We start from the raw sequence: 18206 nt of genomic DNA on the forward strand, positions 1-18206 counted from the left end.
GGACCTCTCTAAAGTACTCAAGAGCAACGGTGTGTCTCTGGAGACTAAGGTGCATCTGATACAGGCCATGGTCTTTGCAATCACTTGTTATACGTCAGAGAGCTGGACAATGACCAGGGAGGACAGAGGGAGAATTGATACTTTTGAGCTTTCGTGTTGGAGAAGAGTGCTGAAGTTGCCATGGACTGCTAAGAAAACAAACAGATTCATCCTAGAGAGAGTTAAACCGGTCTGCTCCTTGGAGGCAAGGATTCTGAGACTTCATCTGACATACTTTGGTCATGTTGTAAGGAGAGACCGGTCCTTGGAGAAAGACATCACGCTTGGGAGGGTGGAGGGCAGGCACAGGAGGGGAAGGCCCTCTGGGAGATGGATTGATTCGGTGACTAGGGCAGTCGGGATGAGTGTGTCGGAGACTGTGAGATTGGCATAGGACAGAGCAGAGTTTAAAGCTGTTGTACATAGGGTTGCTATGAATCTCAAGCGACTCGACGGCACATAACAACAACAAATGCCTGAATTTTAACATTTCTGGTGGATAGTGTTTGGTGGAGCTTCCCGATTAAAACAAGCCTAGAAGCAGGAGTGGCATCCACTTCCGAAATGGCTTGCCTCTGGAAGCTCTATGAACTTGGAGAAAGGATGAAAGTTAGACAAGTGTTCAGGTCTTTCGATCATAGGGTCCCTATGAGTTGTCTACGATTCAACGGCACTTAGCAACAACAACAACAACAACAACAACGAATGACATCCTTCTAACTATTTTTGCATAGAAGACAAGAGTTCTGTTTTAGGCTATTAACCATGAAAACTCATTGTGAAACAATACACTGCATTAGTATTTCTCTCAACTGATTTCTAGAAAAAACTATAAATAAATAATTTTGTCTGCTTTTCTAAGTCTGTTAGACTCTGCTTAAGCATTTATTTATCTACTTGTGCTCCCTCATAAAGGTAAATCTCATGACAGTCAAATATAAGCTTACATTGTAACCTTAGCATGTCTGGTTTGGCTGCTGATTAAATCCTGACAACAATCCTTAGGAAATATTTTTTATAATGAAAATTAACTGGCACTTGGTTCGAATCCACCAGCTGCTCCACAGGAGGATGGGCAGTCTCTTCCCATGCGATTTACTGCTAATATCCATCCTTACAAAATATTTTTGTTAATGAAAATTAATTAATAGTACAGCTAAGGTACTATACTAACTATTCTATTTTTGTATAAATTGCAAATATTCTATTTTAAAATAGTATTTTACAAAAAAGGTCATTCTATTTCTATAACTTAGTAGGAATATGCCACTTGGCTAAATGGTCAAAGGAATTAAAACTGTATAAATTGATCTTCCAGAACATTTCAATCTGTGTGCTGAGCAGATCATCTGGGAAGCTGGACTTTATGAGGAGGAATGTGGCATCAGATTTAGAGGAAGACTTGTCAACAACCTGCATGATACAGATGACACAGCCTTGCTTACTGAAACTGAGGAGGACCTGAGCATTTACTTCAGAGGGTTAACTACAGTCCTCAATATGGACTAAAGCTAAACATCAAGAAAACAAAGATTCTTACCTCTGAGCCAATTGGCAGCATCGTGATGGATGAAAAAGAGATTAAGATTGTTAATTTTAGCTTGCTTGGTTCCCAGTCAACACTCTTGGCACCAGCAGTTAGGAAATCAAAAGATTAATTGCACTGAGGAAAATCTGCTGTCAGGACCTCTCTAGAGTGCTGGGGAGCAACAAAATGTCCATCTGGAGACTAAGGTGTGCCTAATTCAAGCAATGGTCTTCACCATTACTTGCTATGCATCAGAGAGTTGGGTAATGATTAAGGGTGATAGAAGAATAAGCAATGCCTTTGAACTGTGGTTCTGGAGAAGAGTATTGAGCATACCATTTGACTGTCAAGAAAACAAACAGGTTTGTCTTGGAGAAGGACAAACCAAGCTGTTCCTTGGAGGCAAGGATTTTGAAGCTTTATCTCACATATTTTGGGCATGTCACCAGGAGGACATCATGCTTGGAAGGGTGGAGGAACAACGCAGTAGAGGAAGACCCTAGATGAAATGGATTGACACTGAGACTGGGGAAATTGGGTTGGGTGTGTCGGAGATAGTGAAATTGTCTTAGGTTAGGGAAGGGTCCAGCGCTGTTGTACACAGGGTGGATATGAGTTGCAAGCAGTTCAATAGCACATAACAATAACAAACATCTTTCCTTAAGAGAATCTATCTTTAATTTAAAGAGCTCTGTTCGGCCGGAACCGCCATCTTGCAGTGATCCGCCAAAATGACGAACACAAAGGGAAAGAGGAGGGGCACCCGCTTTATGTTCTCTCGGCCTTTTAGAAAACATGGAGTTGTTCCTTTGGCCACTTACATGCGAATCTACAAGAAAGGAGATATTGTAGACATCAAGGGAATGGGCACTGTTCAAAAAGGAATGCCTCACAAATGTTACCATGGCAAAACCGGAAGAGTCTACAATGTTACCGAGCATGCTGTTGGCATCGTTGTGAACAAACAAGTTAAGGGTAAAATTCTTGCCAAGAGAATTATCGTGCGCACTGAGCATATTAAGCACTCTAAGAGCAGAGACAGCTTCCTGAAACAAGTGAAGGAAAATGATCAGAAAAAGAAGGAAGCCAAGGAGAAAGGCACTTGGGTCCAGCTAAAACGCCAGCCCGCTCCCCCCAGAGAGGCACACTTTGTGAGAACAAATGGAAAGGAGCCCGAGCTGCTGGAACCTATTCCCTATGAATTCATGGAATAATCAGGGTGAAATAAAGGTGTCTATCTGGTTTAAAAAAATAAAAGAGCTCTGTGCTTGTGAATTTCTTGAGGATCTGGGACTGCTTTCTGCTGTAACTTAAGTTAGACTATGTTCAAAAGATCTAAAGAGATTCTGCTTATACAAATCAAGTAAAAAAATTGCCTATCTATCTTCTCATTTCTTGGGACACAGATCAATGCATTAATGCCACAGACTCTGAGGGTTAGATCATTTCCATGAACTAACTTCAACTCTTCTAGTCCTTGTAGTAACACTGGCCACCTTGTCTTTAATTGTTATCACTTGCTCATTGCAATCCCATCTTCCCATAATTCCCATTCATTTCAAGGATTCCAGGTCAAAGTAGCAATATCTAGTGTCCTGCATAAAGCAACCACAACAGAGTTCTTAGAGAATGCAGAAGCAGTCTTCTGGGATAAATTTCTAACAGTCTTGTTTAAGGTGGTGTCTTCTTGACCTGTTTAGGGAATGAGAACAGAAGTGAATGAGCAAGTCTGTGGAATGCACAATAAATTTTTTCTGAATTGATTTAATCTTTTTGTCTGGTTCCTGGGATTAATCCCTAAAAGCTTGAAATTTTTCCCAGTGACCAGAGTCATTGTGGTTCATGGAAGGGCTCCAGAGTCTGTACTGAAGAGACAAGGTAATCCTCCTAAAAGACAAAGAAGAGGGGTCTGAAAGTTATTGGTTTAAAGGTATGTTGCCAAAGAAAAGGAGTAGCCCAAGGGAGCTGAAATGTCTGCAAGTTGCTTGCAAGCCTTGTAGTAAATATAGGGAACCTAACAATCCAAATGTGGGAAATTTGGTCATGTGCATGATAAGCAGCCATAAGGAACACATGAAGTTGTTGTTATTTGTCTATGAAGAAGAATGTGGCGTCACGGTTGGAGGAAGGTTCATCAACAACCTGAGTTACACGGATGATGCAATCTTGCTGCTGAAAGTGAAGAGGACTTGAAATATCTGCTGTAGAAGATCACAGACTACAGCTCTTGGTATGGATTACATCTTAACATCAAGAAAGCAAAAATCCTTAATAGGGCTAATAGGCCACATCATGATAGATGGAGAAAAGATTGAAGTCGTCAACAATTTCACCTTAATTGGATCCACAATCCCTTGGTACCAGCAGCCAAGAAATCAGTTATGTTACACTGGAAAAGTCTTCTACCAAGGAAATCTCCAAGATGCTAAGACAAATGATGTCAGTTTAAAGACTAAAGTGCACCTAGTTCAAGTCATAGTCCTTTCAATTATTTGTTATGCATCTGAAAGATGGACAAAGATGGGATGACAGAAGGAGAATCTATGACTGTGCGTAGTGGTGTTGGAGAAGAGTACAATATATCCCATGAACTGACAAATATATCTTGGAGAAAGGGGGGAAAGTGTGCTCCTTAGAGGCAAGGATGGTGAAACTTTGTCTTATATACTTTGGGCATGTTGTTAGGAGAGGCCAGTGTTTGAAAAAAGATATCATTCTTGGAAAGGTGAGGATGACTTAAGTGTGGAAGACCATCAACAAAGTGGATTGACACAATGACTGTATCAACGGATTCAAGTATATCAGAGATGATGAGGAGGGCACAGCACAGGGCAGGATTAGTGTCCAATATTCATAGAGTCATAGGATTTTCAGTTCTTTTTGATACAATGATTCTGTGTATTCCTTCCATCTTCTTTTGATGCTTCCTGGACCATTCAATATATTGCCCATAGCATCTTTCAAGATTGCAAACCAAAGCTTAAGTTTGTTTTTCAGCAGCTTGGGAAATGCAGAGCGAGTTCTTCCCTTTTTATTCTACAACTCTAGCTCATTGCACAATCCATTATAATACTTTGCTCTGTCTTCCCAAGCTGCCCTTTGAAATCTTCTGTTCAGCTCTTTCACTTTAGCACATTTTTGTTTTGTTTGGGCTTCTTGATGCTCTAGTGCAACTTTCAGAGTCTTTTCTGACATCTGTTTTGGTTTTTTCTTTCTCTTATGTCTTTATAATGAACTTTTGCTCTCTTTAAAGGTGGAGGACATCCTTGGTAACATCCCACAACTCATCTGGTCTTTGATCATTAGTGTTTAATGCTTCAAACCTATTCTTACGATGATTTTTAAATTGAAATGGAATAGATTCTAGATCATATTTTGGTTCTCATGGACTTAGTTTTCTTTGACCTCAATTTGAACTTGCACATGAGTAATCAATGGTCTGACTTAAAGGTCTCCCCTGGTCTAGGTCTGACTGCTGATACCAAGCTTCTCCAATGATTCCTTCCACAGATGTGTTCAGTCTGATTCCTATGCAGCCTATCAGATGAAACCCATGTGTAAAGCCACCATTTGTGTATTTTTAAAAAGTATTTGCAATGTATAAATCATTGAAAATGCAAAATTAAATCATTCTATTTTCAGCCTCATTTCTGTCACGAAGCCCATATTTTCCAATTACTATTCCTTCTTCACAGTTTCCAACTTTTGCATTTCAGTCACCAATTATCATTAGCTCATTGTGATTGCATTTTTTATCAATTTCAGACTGAATGATATGGTAAAAATTCTCAATTTCTTCCTCTCTGGCTCTAGATGTAGGAGGTATATTTGAATAATAGTTGTACTAACAGGTCTTCCTTAGATGTGTAAGGAGGCTATCCTATCACTCACAACATTTTATTTCAGGATGTAACTTCAAATCGACTTTTCAACTATGACTAAAACAATCCTTTTGTTTTTCATTCCCAGCATAGTTGTTGCTTTTGTTGTTATGTGCCATCAAGTCACCTGTGACTCATAGCTACCCTCTGTACAATAATAGCTCTGAACCTTGCCCTGTCTTGAGCCACTGACTTTGGCACACCCACCCCCATTACCCTAGTCACTATGTCAATCCATCTTACTCAGGGTCTTCCTTTCCTGCACTGTCCCTCCAACCATGATATTCTTCTCCAAGGACAGATCCCTCCTGGCTGCATGCCCAAAGTATGTGAGATGGAGCTTCAAAACCCTAACCTTCAAGGAGAAACTTTAATACTCTTCTCCAGCACAACAACTCAAAGGCATACTTCTTCTGTCATCCTTAGTCATTCTCCTGCTCTCTGATGCATAGCAAGTAATTGCGAAGATCATGGCCTGGATCAGGCACATCTTAGTCCCTCGACTGACATTATTACTCTTTAGGACTTTGGATAGGTCCCTGATGGCAGTCTTCTGCAATGCAATTTGTCTTTTTTTATTTTCTGAATGCTGGTGCCAAGAGTGTTTATTGCGGAGCTGAGCAAGCTGTAACTGTTAACAACCTCAATCTCTTCTCCATCTATCATGGTGCTGCCAACTGGCCCAGTGGTGAGAATCTCTGTCTTCTTGTTGTTGAACTTCAATCCTTATTGAAGACTACAGTCCTTGACCTTCTACAGCAAGCACTTTAGGTCCTCCTTAGTTTCAACAAGCAGGGTTGTGTCATCTTCATAATGTAGGTTGTTGATGAGTCTACCTCTAATCGTGATGCCACATTCCTCTTCATAAAGCCCAGCCTCCCAAATGATCTGTTGTGCATACTGATTGAAAAGGTATGGAGACAGGATGCATCAAGGATTTTGAACCATGTTGTGTTTCCTTGTTCTGTTCAGAGGACTGCTTCCTGGCTCAAGTATGGATTTTGCATGAGCACAATCCAGTGTTCTGAGGATAATAGTATACCATGTGATTATCTGACTCAAAGCAGCCAAAGCTAGTCCATCTCATCTTGTTAATGCCTAATATGTTGATGTTCATAAATTCCATTTAATTTTTCATAATTTCTATTTTTCCAACATTCAAACTACGTACAATCCATTTCTCAATTATTGAAGGATGTTTGCCATTATTTTTCTTCATTTCAATTGACTTCCAATCTGGACTTTACCACTGCTGCTTTACCTATTCACATTCCTGTATAGTTCATAGGGTTTTCAGAGGTCTGTTATTTAAGACATGGATGATCAATCCTGCCTCCTACTCTATATTAATCTGGAAGCTACTAAAGCCTGTCCACCATGGGTAACCCTTGTGGCATTTGACACACCAGTGGCATAGCTTCCATAGCAACTCACAAATTTTCTCAGTACAGCAAACTGACAGACAAATGCTGAACCAATTAGAACAATGTTCTCTCAAAATACAACAAACTGACAATTTTGTTTGTAACTCTAATAACAAATCAGTCTTCACACCATGCCCAATGGTAATGAACGAGGAAGTGGAAGCTACATTGGAGGTGTCACAAAAAATAAGGCTCCAAGAATCAACGTGATACTAACTGACTTGTTTCAATTACCAGATGCAGTCCTGGATATACTCATCAGTCTATGCCAGGAAATTGGAGGACAGCTGTCTGGCCAATGGATTGGAAGAGGCCCTTATTTTTTCCCATTCCCAAGAAAGGTGACCCAACAGAATGTGAAAACTATCAAACAATATCATTAAAATCACATGCAAGCAAAATACAGCTGGAGATCATTCAAAAACGGCTAGAACAGCAGACAGATAGTGAATTGCCAGAAGTTCAAGCAGGATTTAGAAAAAGGCCTGGCTCCAGAGGTAGAATTTCTGATGTCAGGTGGATCCTGGCTGAACATAAAGAATACCAGAAGAAAGTATGTTCATTGATTTTATTGACTATTCAAAGGCATTTGACTGTATTTATCACAACAACTTGTGGCTAAGATTGCAAAGAATGAGAATCTCAAAGCACTTAACTGAGCTCATATAAAACCTATACCTAGACCAGGTTGTTCTGCATACAGGTTGAAAAGGTATGGAGACAGGACACATCCCTGGCGTACACGCTTCCCAATTTTGAACCATACAGTGTTTCCTTGCTCTGTTCTGACGACTGCCTCTTGGTTCAAGTATAAGTTTCACATTTGCACGATCAAGTGTTCTGGGATTCCCATTCTTCTCAGAGTCAGCCACAATTTGTTATGGTCCACACAGTCAAACACCTTTGCATAATCAATGAAGCACAGATAGACATTCCTCTGGTACTCCCTGCTTTCAGCCAATATCCATCTAACATTAGCTACAATATCCCTAGTACCACGACCCCTTCTAAACCCAGCCTGGACTTCCGGCAATTCTCTGCTGATGTGCTGTTCCAGTCGTTTTTGGATGATCTTCAGTAGAATCTTGCTTACATGTAAAATCAACGATATTGTTCTATAGTTTCCACACTCTGTTCGGTCACCTTTCTTTGGAATGGGAACAAATATAGATCTCTTCCAGTCAGTTGGCCAAGTGGTTGTTCTCCAGATTTCTTGACACAACTTGGTGAGCATGTCCAAGGCAGCATCTGTTAGCTGAAATATGTCAATTGGTATACCATCTATTCCTGGGGCCTTAGAGAGCTGGACAATGACCAGGGAGGATAGAAGGAGAATTGATGCTTTTGAGCTTTGGTGTTGGAGAAGAGTGCTGAGGGTACCATGGACTGCTAAGAAAACAAACAGATTCATCCTAGAGAGGGTTAAATTGGGCTGCTCCTTGGAGGCAAGGATTCTGAGGCTTCATCTGACATACTTTGGTCATGTTGTAAGGAAAAATCAGTCCTTGGAGAGGGACATCATGCTTGGGAGGGTGGAGGGCAGGTGCAGAGGGGAAGGCCCTCTGGGAGATGGATTGATTCAGTGACTGGGGCAATCGGGATGAGTGTGTTGGAGACAGTGAGATTGGCACAGGACAGAGCAGAGTTTAGAGCTGTTGTACATAGGGTTGCTATGAGTCTCAAACGACTCGACGGCACATAACAACAACAACAGACCAGGTGTTGTGCTAATAGAGCAAGGGGATACTATATGATTTAAAATTAAGGAGTATAACAGGGTTGTATTCTCTCTCCATACCTGTTTAAACTGTATCTGAGAAAATTATTTGAGGATCTGGACTTTATGAAGAAGAATGTGGCATCAGGATTGGAGGGAGACTCATCAATAACTGGTGTTGTACAGATGAAACAACCTTACTCGCTCAAAGTAGGGAGCACTTAAAACACTAGTTGCAGAAGATCAAAGAATATAGCCTTCAATATGGATTGCATCTCAATATCAAGAAAACAAAGATTCTTACCACTGGATGAATAGTCAACATCTTGATAGTTGGAGAAAAACTTGAAACTGTTAACAACTTCATCTACTTGGATCCACAACTAATGTCTTTAGTACCAGTAATCAGGAGATGCATTGCACAGGAAAAGTCTGCAGTTAGGGACCTATCATAATTCTTGAGGAGTAATGATGTCAGTTTAAGGAATAAGGTGCATTTGATTCACATCATGGTCTTTCCAATCACTTGGTGTGCATCTAAGACCTGGACAATGAATAAGGATGACAAAAGTATTGAGCTGTGATATTGGAGAAGAGTATTGAACATCCCATGAATGGCCAAAAGAACAAACAAACATTTTGGAGAGAGTGCAGCCAGAGTACTTTTCAGAGCAAAGATGATGAGGCTTCACCTCATACTTTGGGCATGCTACTAAGGAGGGTTTATTCCTTGGAGAGAGACATGCTCTGAAATGCAAAGAGACCACGAAGGAAGGAAGACCCTCCACCAGGTGGATAGATATGGAGACTACTGCAATGGTCTCTAGTGTATCAGAAGTGTGAAGACAGCACAGGATAGAGCAGGGTTCAGATCTGTTGTTCATAGGGTCACTATGAGTCGTCCTCGACTCAGTGGCATCCAACAACATTCATAAAGTGACTATGAATCATAGTTGGCTTAACTGCACCTAACATTAACAGCAAAAACTGATTCACTATCTTGTATGTTTGAAATTCTTTTGTAAAGAACAAATGCAACTCCCATATCAGCAGTTCTCTAGAGAGAAAAATTTTAAGTGAAAGACTAGATTTCCAAGAAGGTCCTTATTAGACAGCAGGAATGGCGGCAGTTCCTTCCGTCGCAGAGTATGTGATACTGGGCCTGGCCTTGGGCTGGAATGCTTTTCCATCAGCCAGAGTCAAGGAAACTCAAAAACTTCCCTGACCGGGAATTGAAGGCGGGCCGCGGCGGCGAAAGCGCCAAATCCTAGCCACTAGACCACCAGGGAACTGCTATGCCCCCCCCCCCTTTAACCTCTTCTCCCTCTAGCCTGGAGAGATGCCACACTTGCCAAAACTCTGGAAAAGAGGAATGCCTATATTCTTGGGTGTGGATCTCCTTCATCAATCATCCCCAGAGGCCTTTTACTCCACTCCAAAGACTCTATCAAGTCAGTGGGCTCACGCCAGGCCCACAGTCTCAGAGCCAGTGGGGCATCCCGACTGCCCTCATTGTTCTGAGCCAAATCCCACCCACCATCAGGTGGGGGAGCCCTTGACCTTGGACTGTGAAAGCCATGCGCCCATCACTGCACCTACAACAGCAGCTCGGGCGGCGGGGGGGGGGGGGGGGACAGTGGCACATGCTCCCCAAACTCTTGGCGTAACTTCTAAGGAGCTTCTAGAGAGAATGACGTTAAAGTCCTTCAGCAAAAGTCACTCTGCTGGTGGAGGTTGCTATGAGGCAGGTGAAAACCTTTCCAGACACCGCTGCTCTGTGCAGACTGCCTGCTTGTCCTTTTTTCTGTCAAACACTTGGGCACTAGACTACTATCTGGAAGATTTGTGGAGCTTGCGCAGAGGCACCAAGGAGACCGGCTTGGCGATCTGCCTCTGAAAGGCCCCAAACCCAGTGCTACAAGGCACGCGTGGAGTCACCATGATCAACTCCCCAAGTCACAAGTGGAAGCGACAGAATCGATGGTGAATAATGATGACACTGGGCATTTTTCCCCCCACACAAGCACCGATCTTTTGTCCTCAACCAAGAATGCCGACCATCAGTGCCACTGAAAGGGCCTTCAGGGCTCCTGGGCTGTGCGGAGCTGGGGACCCCAGGAGAGCTTGGTTCTGTAAATCAAAACCCTAGTGTGCTGCTGGGTCCCCAAGACCCGGTGAAGGAACCCAGAGGTCCTCACTGCCAGGGAGGCACAAAAAACTAAATTAGGGCCTCCCGGAGGTCTGGTACTCCTTTGTCTGAAGGAACCGTGGCCCTGGTTGAGGAGCATATACACCAGTAAGATGGTCCAGCATCCAATGCTTTAGAGCTGCTACATGCTTCAGATGCTTCTTGGGACCACGAGCCATGGCTTCGTTGGACACGGAAAGAGGATCAGGTTCTTCCCATGTCCCCACACTAGGGTTTTGATATACAGAACCAGGCTCTCCTGGAGGCCACCGCTCTGAGCCTTCAGACCAGAGGCTCAGGGACCCTTTCAAGGTGCTGATGCTTAGTGCTCTTGGTTCAGGACAAATGATTAGTGCGTGCATAAAAAAAATCCAGTGTCACTATTAATCGTTGACTCCATCTCTTCCACTTGTGACTTGCGTAGTCAGTGAGGACTCATGGCGACCCCATTTGTGCAGTTTAGAACTGGGTTTGCAAGACTGGAAACTTTCAGAAGCGGATCTCCAGGCCTGTCTTCTGGGCACAGCAGCATGCGCTCCACAATCTTCCAGTTAATAGTCCAGTGCCCAAGTGGCATAAAAATGGAAAACCAGCGTTGTGGAAGATATGAGGAAATTTTACCCCTCACTCATTGCTGATGGAATTATAAAATGGTACAACCTTTTAAAAAATCTGTCCAGTGGCTCCTCCAAAAATTAAACATAGAATTACCACATGACTCAAACATTCTACTACTAGAAACATACAACTTAGCAGTGAAAAGACTTGAAAGCAGGAATGTAAACAGATAATTGCACACCAGTGCCCATTGATGCATTATTGACAAAAGCCAAAGACCATAAACAACCCAAAAATCCATCAGTAGATGTGTGAATAAACCACACATTGGAACATTCCTAAAGAAAGAAGTCTTTAGAAATGATACATGTTAAAATGAACCTAGAAAAAATATGTTGAACGGATTGAGCTAGACAGAAAAGTAGAGACATAATTTGGTTTCACGTAAAAGAAATACTTAGAAGAGGCAAATGCATACAGACCAAAATTTATTAGTGGTTAGGGGTAGGTGGTGGTGGTGGTGGTTGTTATGTGCCCTCAGGTCGCCTATGACCCATAGCAACCCTATGTACAGCATCTTTGAACCCTGCCCTGTCCTGAGACACTAATTCCAACACACCAACCCAACCCCTCTTTGTCCCAGTTTCTGTGTCAACCGTCTCCTTCCCCCTTTGCCCACCCAGGCCCAGGAACAAACCGCAGGACACGGGGACACCTCACTCAGATTTCGTGTCGCTTGATTTCTCTCTCTTGTCTTGAGATTCTTTTTGAAGTCTAGTTGTATTTCTATATATTTGCCTTACCCTCCCCGGAACCCTCCACCTGCAGACAGTTTGCCCAGAGCAGCGGTGTCGGGAAAGGTTTTCACCTGCCTCATAGCAACCTCCACCAGCAGAGTGACTTTTGCTGAAGGACTTTAACGTCATTCTCTCTAGAGTCTCCTTAGAAGTTACGTCAAGAAAGAGTTTGGGAAGCATGTGCCACTGACCACCGCAGCTGCGGTTGTAGGAGCAGCGTTGGACGCGGGGCTCCCACCCCGGGAAGGAGAAGCTGGGCGGCTCCCTGGAAACCAAGACGCGGTGCTCCCAGTGTCACAGTGGGTGGGGTTTGGCTCGGAGCGGAGGGGGCGGTCGGGAGAGCCTACTAGCTCTGAAACTGTGCGCCTGGCGGGCGCCCACTGACCTCCTACCCCTCAGTGTATGGAATGAAGGAGTTTCGTAGTTAGTTGCTGCAGGCGATCTGCACTCCTATAGTAAGAAGGTGTTCCTGCTTCCCAAGTTTTGTGGGAAGTCAGGACTTCTCTCAAGGTGGGGAAAAGGGGACTAGGTGAAGTGTTCCCTGGTGGTCTAGTGGCTAGGATTCGGCGCTTTCACCGCCGCGGCCCGGGTTCGATTCCCGGTCAGGGAAGGTTTTTGCATTGTCCCTTAGTCGATGTCTTCCCTCCCAGTCCAAGATTTCCCAACTCCATCTCCGAAGGGACAGGACTGCCATCCTGTGATTGAGAAACATCCTAGAAACTTATTTCACTTTCAGATGTTGTTATTGTTGTTGTTGTTATATACCCTCTGTCAGTACAATTATGTTATGTGTCAACTCTCAGTACAACTCTGAAGCCTGCCCTATCCTGAACCAGTCTCACTGACTGACACATACCCCCCACTGTCCTAGTTACTGTATTAATTCATCTCATCGGGGGTCTTCCTCTCCTGCGCTGTGCCTCTGCCCTGCCGAGCATGATGTCCTTCCTCCGAGGATTAGTCCCTCCTGGCCATGTGCCCAAAGTATGTGAAATGGAGCTTCAAAATCCTAGCCTCCAAGGAGAAACTTGGTTTCACCCTTGCTAAGACAGACCTATTCGTTTTCTTGGCAGCCCATGCATAGTATGTTCAAGACTCTTCTCAAGCACCATAACTTAGAGGCATCAATTCTTCTATAATCCTTAGTCATTCTCCAGCTCTCTTATGCACAGCAAATAATTGCAAAGACCATGGCCTGAATCAGGCATAACTTAGTCTCTAGACTGACATCGTTGCTTCCCAGTACTCTGGAAAGATCCTAGACAGCAGATTTACCTTTTGGTTTTCTGACTGCTGGTGCCAAGAGTGTTCATTGTAGAGCTGAGCAAGCTGTAACTGTTAACAACCTCAATCTCTTCTCCATCCATCATGGTGCTGCCAACTGGCCCAGTGGTCAGAATCTTTGTCTTCTTGATATTGAGCTTCAATCCATATTGAAGACTAAAACCCTTGACCTTCAGCAAGCACTTCAGGTCCTCCTCAGTTTCAGCAAGCAAAGGTGTGTCATCTGCATAACATAGGTTGTTGATAATTCTTCCTCCAATCCTGATGCCACATTCCTCCTCATAAAGCCCAGCCTCCCAAATGATCAGTACTTTATATAAATTGAAAAGATGTGGAGACAGGACACATCCCTTACCACTCCCCTCCTGCTTTTGGACCATGGCAGGGTTTCGCTGCTCTGTTTTGAGGACTGCTTCCTGGTCCAAGTTTAGGTTTCACATAAGCACAATCAGGTGGGAACTTTCAATTCAGAATTCGCATCTCAAAAGAACCACCGGGAAGAGAGTTGCAATTCTTTTCAAAAGAATTTCAAACATACTGGGTAGTTGAAAGGTAGGGGTTGCAGAGCAGCAGAACACAAGGGTCACTGACAGGCGAAGAGCAAAGAGGGATAAAGGCCACTCTATTGCCTTTCTTGCTTCAGAATCACCCTATGCACGTGCTTCAGAAATTAAAGACAGCATAGTTCTGTCCTAGCAGGTTTTCTGAGGAGTTGCAGAGTAGTTGAAATGCAGACCTCGGTAGCTTCTCCTAGAGGTTAATGCACGTTCTTTGTCTGTTAAAATGCTGGCCCCGGTAGTCTTTGTGGTGCAATCGGTTAGCGTGTTTGGCTGTTAACCGAAAGGTTGGTGGTTTGAGCCCACCCAGGGACAACAACTTTAAAGGATAAAATGTAAAAAGTTCTGTTTGTGCCTATCTTACAAACATTGCACATTTTTTAAAAAGTGAGGAAGTTCAATAATGTATACTGCACTGAAACAGATGAGGGAGAAAAGTGTTTAAGAGGGAAAGTTATTCTGTATTTTTGTCATGACACGAGTCTAGAGTGAAGGCTGTATAGTGGAGTGGACCTGGGGGAAGGGATTGTAAAACAATGAAGGAATTTGTCTTTTACTTTTTCAAGAGGGTACTGTACAAGGGGGGAGGGTTGGGAAGGGAGAAAAGTGCAACAATGAATGAATGGAAATCCAAAGTCTCTGTAAATTTTCATTGAAATTAATAATAATAATAAAATATAGACAATATGAACCACACACACACCCACCACCCAAAAAAAAGGGAGGAGGCCTCATTTTTACCTCTTAGTCGTCTTCAATGGAAAAGGCGGAGACTAACAAAGGAAACTGCTGGAATAAAGTTCCTTTACCTGCATCTAGACTTTTCAAAATTCAATGAACTTTGTTCTAGAGAATTTTGTATGTTGACTTGTGGGACTGAATTGTGCTTCAATAATTTCTCTGCTGTTGATTGCTATAGAATAGATCCCAAATCCACAGCTAACAACAGCAACAACAACAACAACAACATTCTTGACTAACTTTGGGAGCTCTATTTTTTTTTTTTTTATTCCTTTCATGTGCTCTCGGGTCTCCCTCCACTTTCTGCAGCGTAAGAAAAACCATTCCCCAGCTCCCACCCACCGAGGCAGTCTTAGGTGAAGTTTTGCAGAGGGGGAGGCTGCCCTGAGGGCAGGGCGCTGTAGTCTCTATTGGCTCACGGGGAGATCCCAGGCTTTGCAATCTCCAGAGTGACTGGCTTCTGAGGCATCCTAAGAGCAGGGAACGGCAAAAACTATACCGCTGCCCTTCTGGAATGCCACAGATTCAAACGTGACAATAACATGGCGCATCGCCCAAATGTACCACTTATCCAAGGTTTAGGAACCTATGCAATCGTACTGAAAGAACAGTGGTTTCTTGTTATGATTAAGGTTGTTGTTGTTGTTATGTGCCGTCGAGTCGCTTGAGACTCATAGCGACACTATGTACAACAGCTCTAAACTCTGCTCTGTCCTGTGCCAATTTCACTGTCTCAGACACACTCATCCCGATTGCCCTAGTCACCGAATCAATCCACCTCCCAGAGGGCCTTCCCCTCCTGCGCTCGCCCGCCACCCTCCCAAGCACGATGTTCCTCTCCAAGGACCGATCTTTCCTTACAACATGACCAAAGTATGTCAGACGAAGTCTCAGAATCGTTGCCGCCAAGGAGCAGCCTGGTTTAACCCTCTCCAGGATGAATCTGTTGAAAACCTATTATTAAGGAGTACTGCTTATTTGTTTAAGTGAACACTAAGTTGATGTCTACAGAGCATTTGATGAGTGCATTCAGCTGGTAATGGAAAAGTTGTTGGTTTGAGCCCACCCATAACGCGGTTCTCATTTTAAAAAGGAAAAGTGCTCCTTCTGTGTTTGCACAGCAGGACAAATATTTCACTTTATTCATCTTCTTTCTCTTGTTCATAATAAAACGCACACTGCCTTTTCGTTAACATGGGAGCTCTGTTAGCCTAGTCCATAGGGGACTATGCTAACTGCTAACCAAATGCCCCTCTGTTGGTTCAAATCCCCAATGGATCCTTGGGAGAAAGACAGACAAACTCTTCCCAATGGAAAGCAAGCTGTGAGTCACATCCAATTTAGACAATGACGGTTCTCGTTTTGTTTTTTTAAGTACTAGGTTTCATGTTGTCTGCAACAAGGGGGGCTAAAGCTAAAGGCTCCTCCATGGAGCATGAGAACAAAATAGGTATATGGTTGGGAATTTTTTTGTTTTCGTTTTTGTTTTTTTTTGGTTGGGAATTTTGAGCTGCTTGAAAGAATAAAATCATGAACAACAAAGGTATAACTAATATAAGTCATAGTATTCTGAACTGCCTTATGTGCATGTCAAAATCTTCACCAGTGGTCCAATAAGCAGCATTATGGTGTTGTTTTAGGTGCCATCAAGTTGATTACAACTCAGAGAAATCCTCTGAACAATAAATTTGAGCCTTGCCTTGTCCTTTCCCATCTGTGATATACTGAAGCCAATTGTCACAGTCACTGTGTTGCCAGTTGTCACAGTCACTGTGTTAACCCATGTTGTTGAGAATCTTCCTGTACAAGGAGCAGTGGTAACATTGAGAAAGTTAAATCTGACTTCTACCTGCTTCATAAATGGGAACTGTTCCCATTAATAACACCCATGGTACTTAACAAATAGCTACATGGTCATTCTTGCCACCCTACATGATCTTGCAAGTATTTCTACCAATAATTATGTCCAATATTCATTGCAACGGACTCACAGAGTTTATTCATTCCTGTGGGTTTATTTAGTGAAAATGGTTGGGGAGAGGCAGAAGCAAAGAATATCATACAATTCAAGTCCAGGTTTAGTCCAGAAGTCTCATCCCAGATTAAAAAGGCACAATTCCTCAATTAGTGAAAATCCAGATTCAGTACAGCAGCACAAACACTCCTCTGATTTCCTCAATCATCCAGCAAACTTTCTCTCAGAGCAGTTACAGGTCAGATTTTCTTTCAATCATCCACAAGCAAAATGTTTAACTATGGCTCCATCTCCAGGCTTCCTCTGGTTACACCTTACTACAGTCTCTTCACAGCAATGCCACAGTCTCGTCTCTTCTGCACTACCACCTTTCACAATGTGGTAAGTGCTCCCTTATATTTCTCCCACAACTGTTAATGATTTGCAAGACCATGTCTCTGCAATTAAGGTAGATGGAGACCATGCCCCCAAAGGAAGCTAATGCAATAGATGTTATTTGTTGTTGATTGCCTTTGAGTCAAGCATGACTCGTAGCAACCCTATGAACAAAAAGGTCTGAAGCCTTTCTATAACTATCGACATTTATCCAAGTTCATAGAGTTTCCGGAAGCATGATGTTGTCTAGGAAGTGGATGCCACTCTATTTCTAAAGCCAATTTTCAAGTTTTCTAACACCATACTCTCTCATTCTCTGATCTTCCACTTTTACCAGAATGTTGGATATCTTTTTCCAACCACTGGCCTCTCCTGAAAATATATCCAAAGTACATGAGATACAGAAGAAACAAAAAATAGAGAAAAATTTTAAAAAACCCACAAAAAACTGAAAGAAAGGAAAAAACCAAAGTACTTAAGACAAAGTTTCACAATCCTTGCCTCTGTGGAACTCCCTGGTTACACTTCTTTCAATACGTTGTTTGTTGTTAAGTGCCGTCAAGTTGTAGGCAACTCATAGCGACCCTATGGATGAAAATCCTCTACACTTGTGTGACTATCATCCTTTCTCCAGGTTCATAGGGTTTCCAGAGGCAAGCTATTACAGAAGTGGATGCCACTCCTGCTTCCAAGCTTGTTTTAATCGGGGTGCTCCACCAAACATTGTCTGCCATGGGTAACAATACAGGTTGTTTGTTTTGGGGGGAGGGGGTGTTGGTGTTTTGTTTTGTTTTGTTTTTGGCAGTCCATGAGTTATTCAGTACCAGTTCCTAACACCACAATTCAAAGGCATCAATTCTTCTTCTGTAATTTTTATTCATCATGCATAGATGGAGAAATGATTGAAATAGCCAATACTTTTATTTTGCTCAGATTCACAAGCAACATCATAGTAACAGCACTCAAGAAATCAAAAGACATGTTCCCGATTCAATGATTTAGATCCTCCCAGAAGAGCTGTGGGTGAGCATTAACATTACTGGTAAGTATATTCATTTTCTCCTGGACACAAGAGCTTACTATTTGGTCCTAAAAGCCTTCTGGGGTCTCAACTCTTCTCACTATATCTTAGTTGTTGGAAT

General features: G+C 42.8%; 2 non-coding genes and 1 pseudogene across 2 annotated transcripts; all 3 read left to right on the forward strand.

Moving 5' to 3' along the window:
* The first annotated feature begins 2298 nt into the window (after positions 1 to 2298).
* LOC102867019 lies at positions 2299 to 2781 on the forward strand (annotated as a pseudogene).
* Positions 2782 to 12670: 9889 nt separating this feature from the next.
* TRNAE-UUC lies at positions 12671 to 12742 on the forward strand. Its single transcript has one exon. It is a non-coding gene; the product is annotated as a tRNA-Glu (tRNA).
* A 1472-nt stretch (positions 12743 to 14214) lies between these two features.
* On the forward strand, positions 14215 to 14288 carry TRNAN-GUU. Its single transcript has one exon. It is a non-coding gene; the product is annotated as a tRNA-Asn (tRNA).
* Positions 14289 to 18206: the final 3918 nt, after the last annotated feature.

The sequence above is a fragment of the Elephantulus edwardii genome, unplaced genomic scaffold (genome assembly GCF_000299155.1).
Source record: "Elephantulus edwardii isolate Elephantulus edwardi_28Jun2011 unplaced genomic scaffold, EleEdw1.0 scaffold00384, whole genome shotgun sequence".
Lineage (NCBI taxonomy): Eukaryota > Metazoa > Chordata > Mammalia > Macroscelidea > Macroscelididae > Elephantulus > Elephantulus edwardii.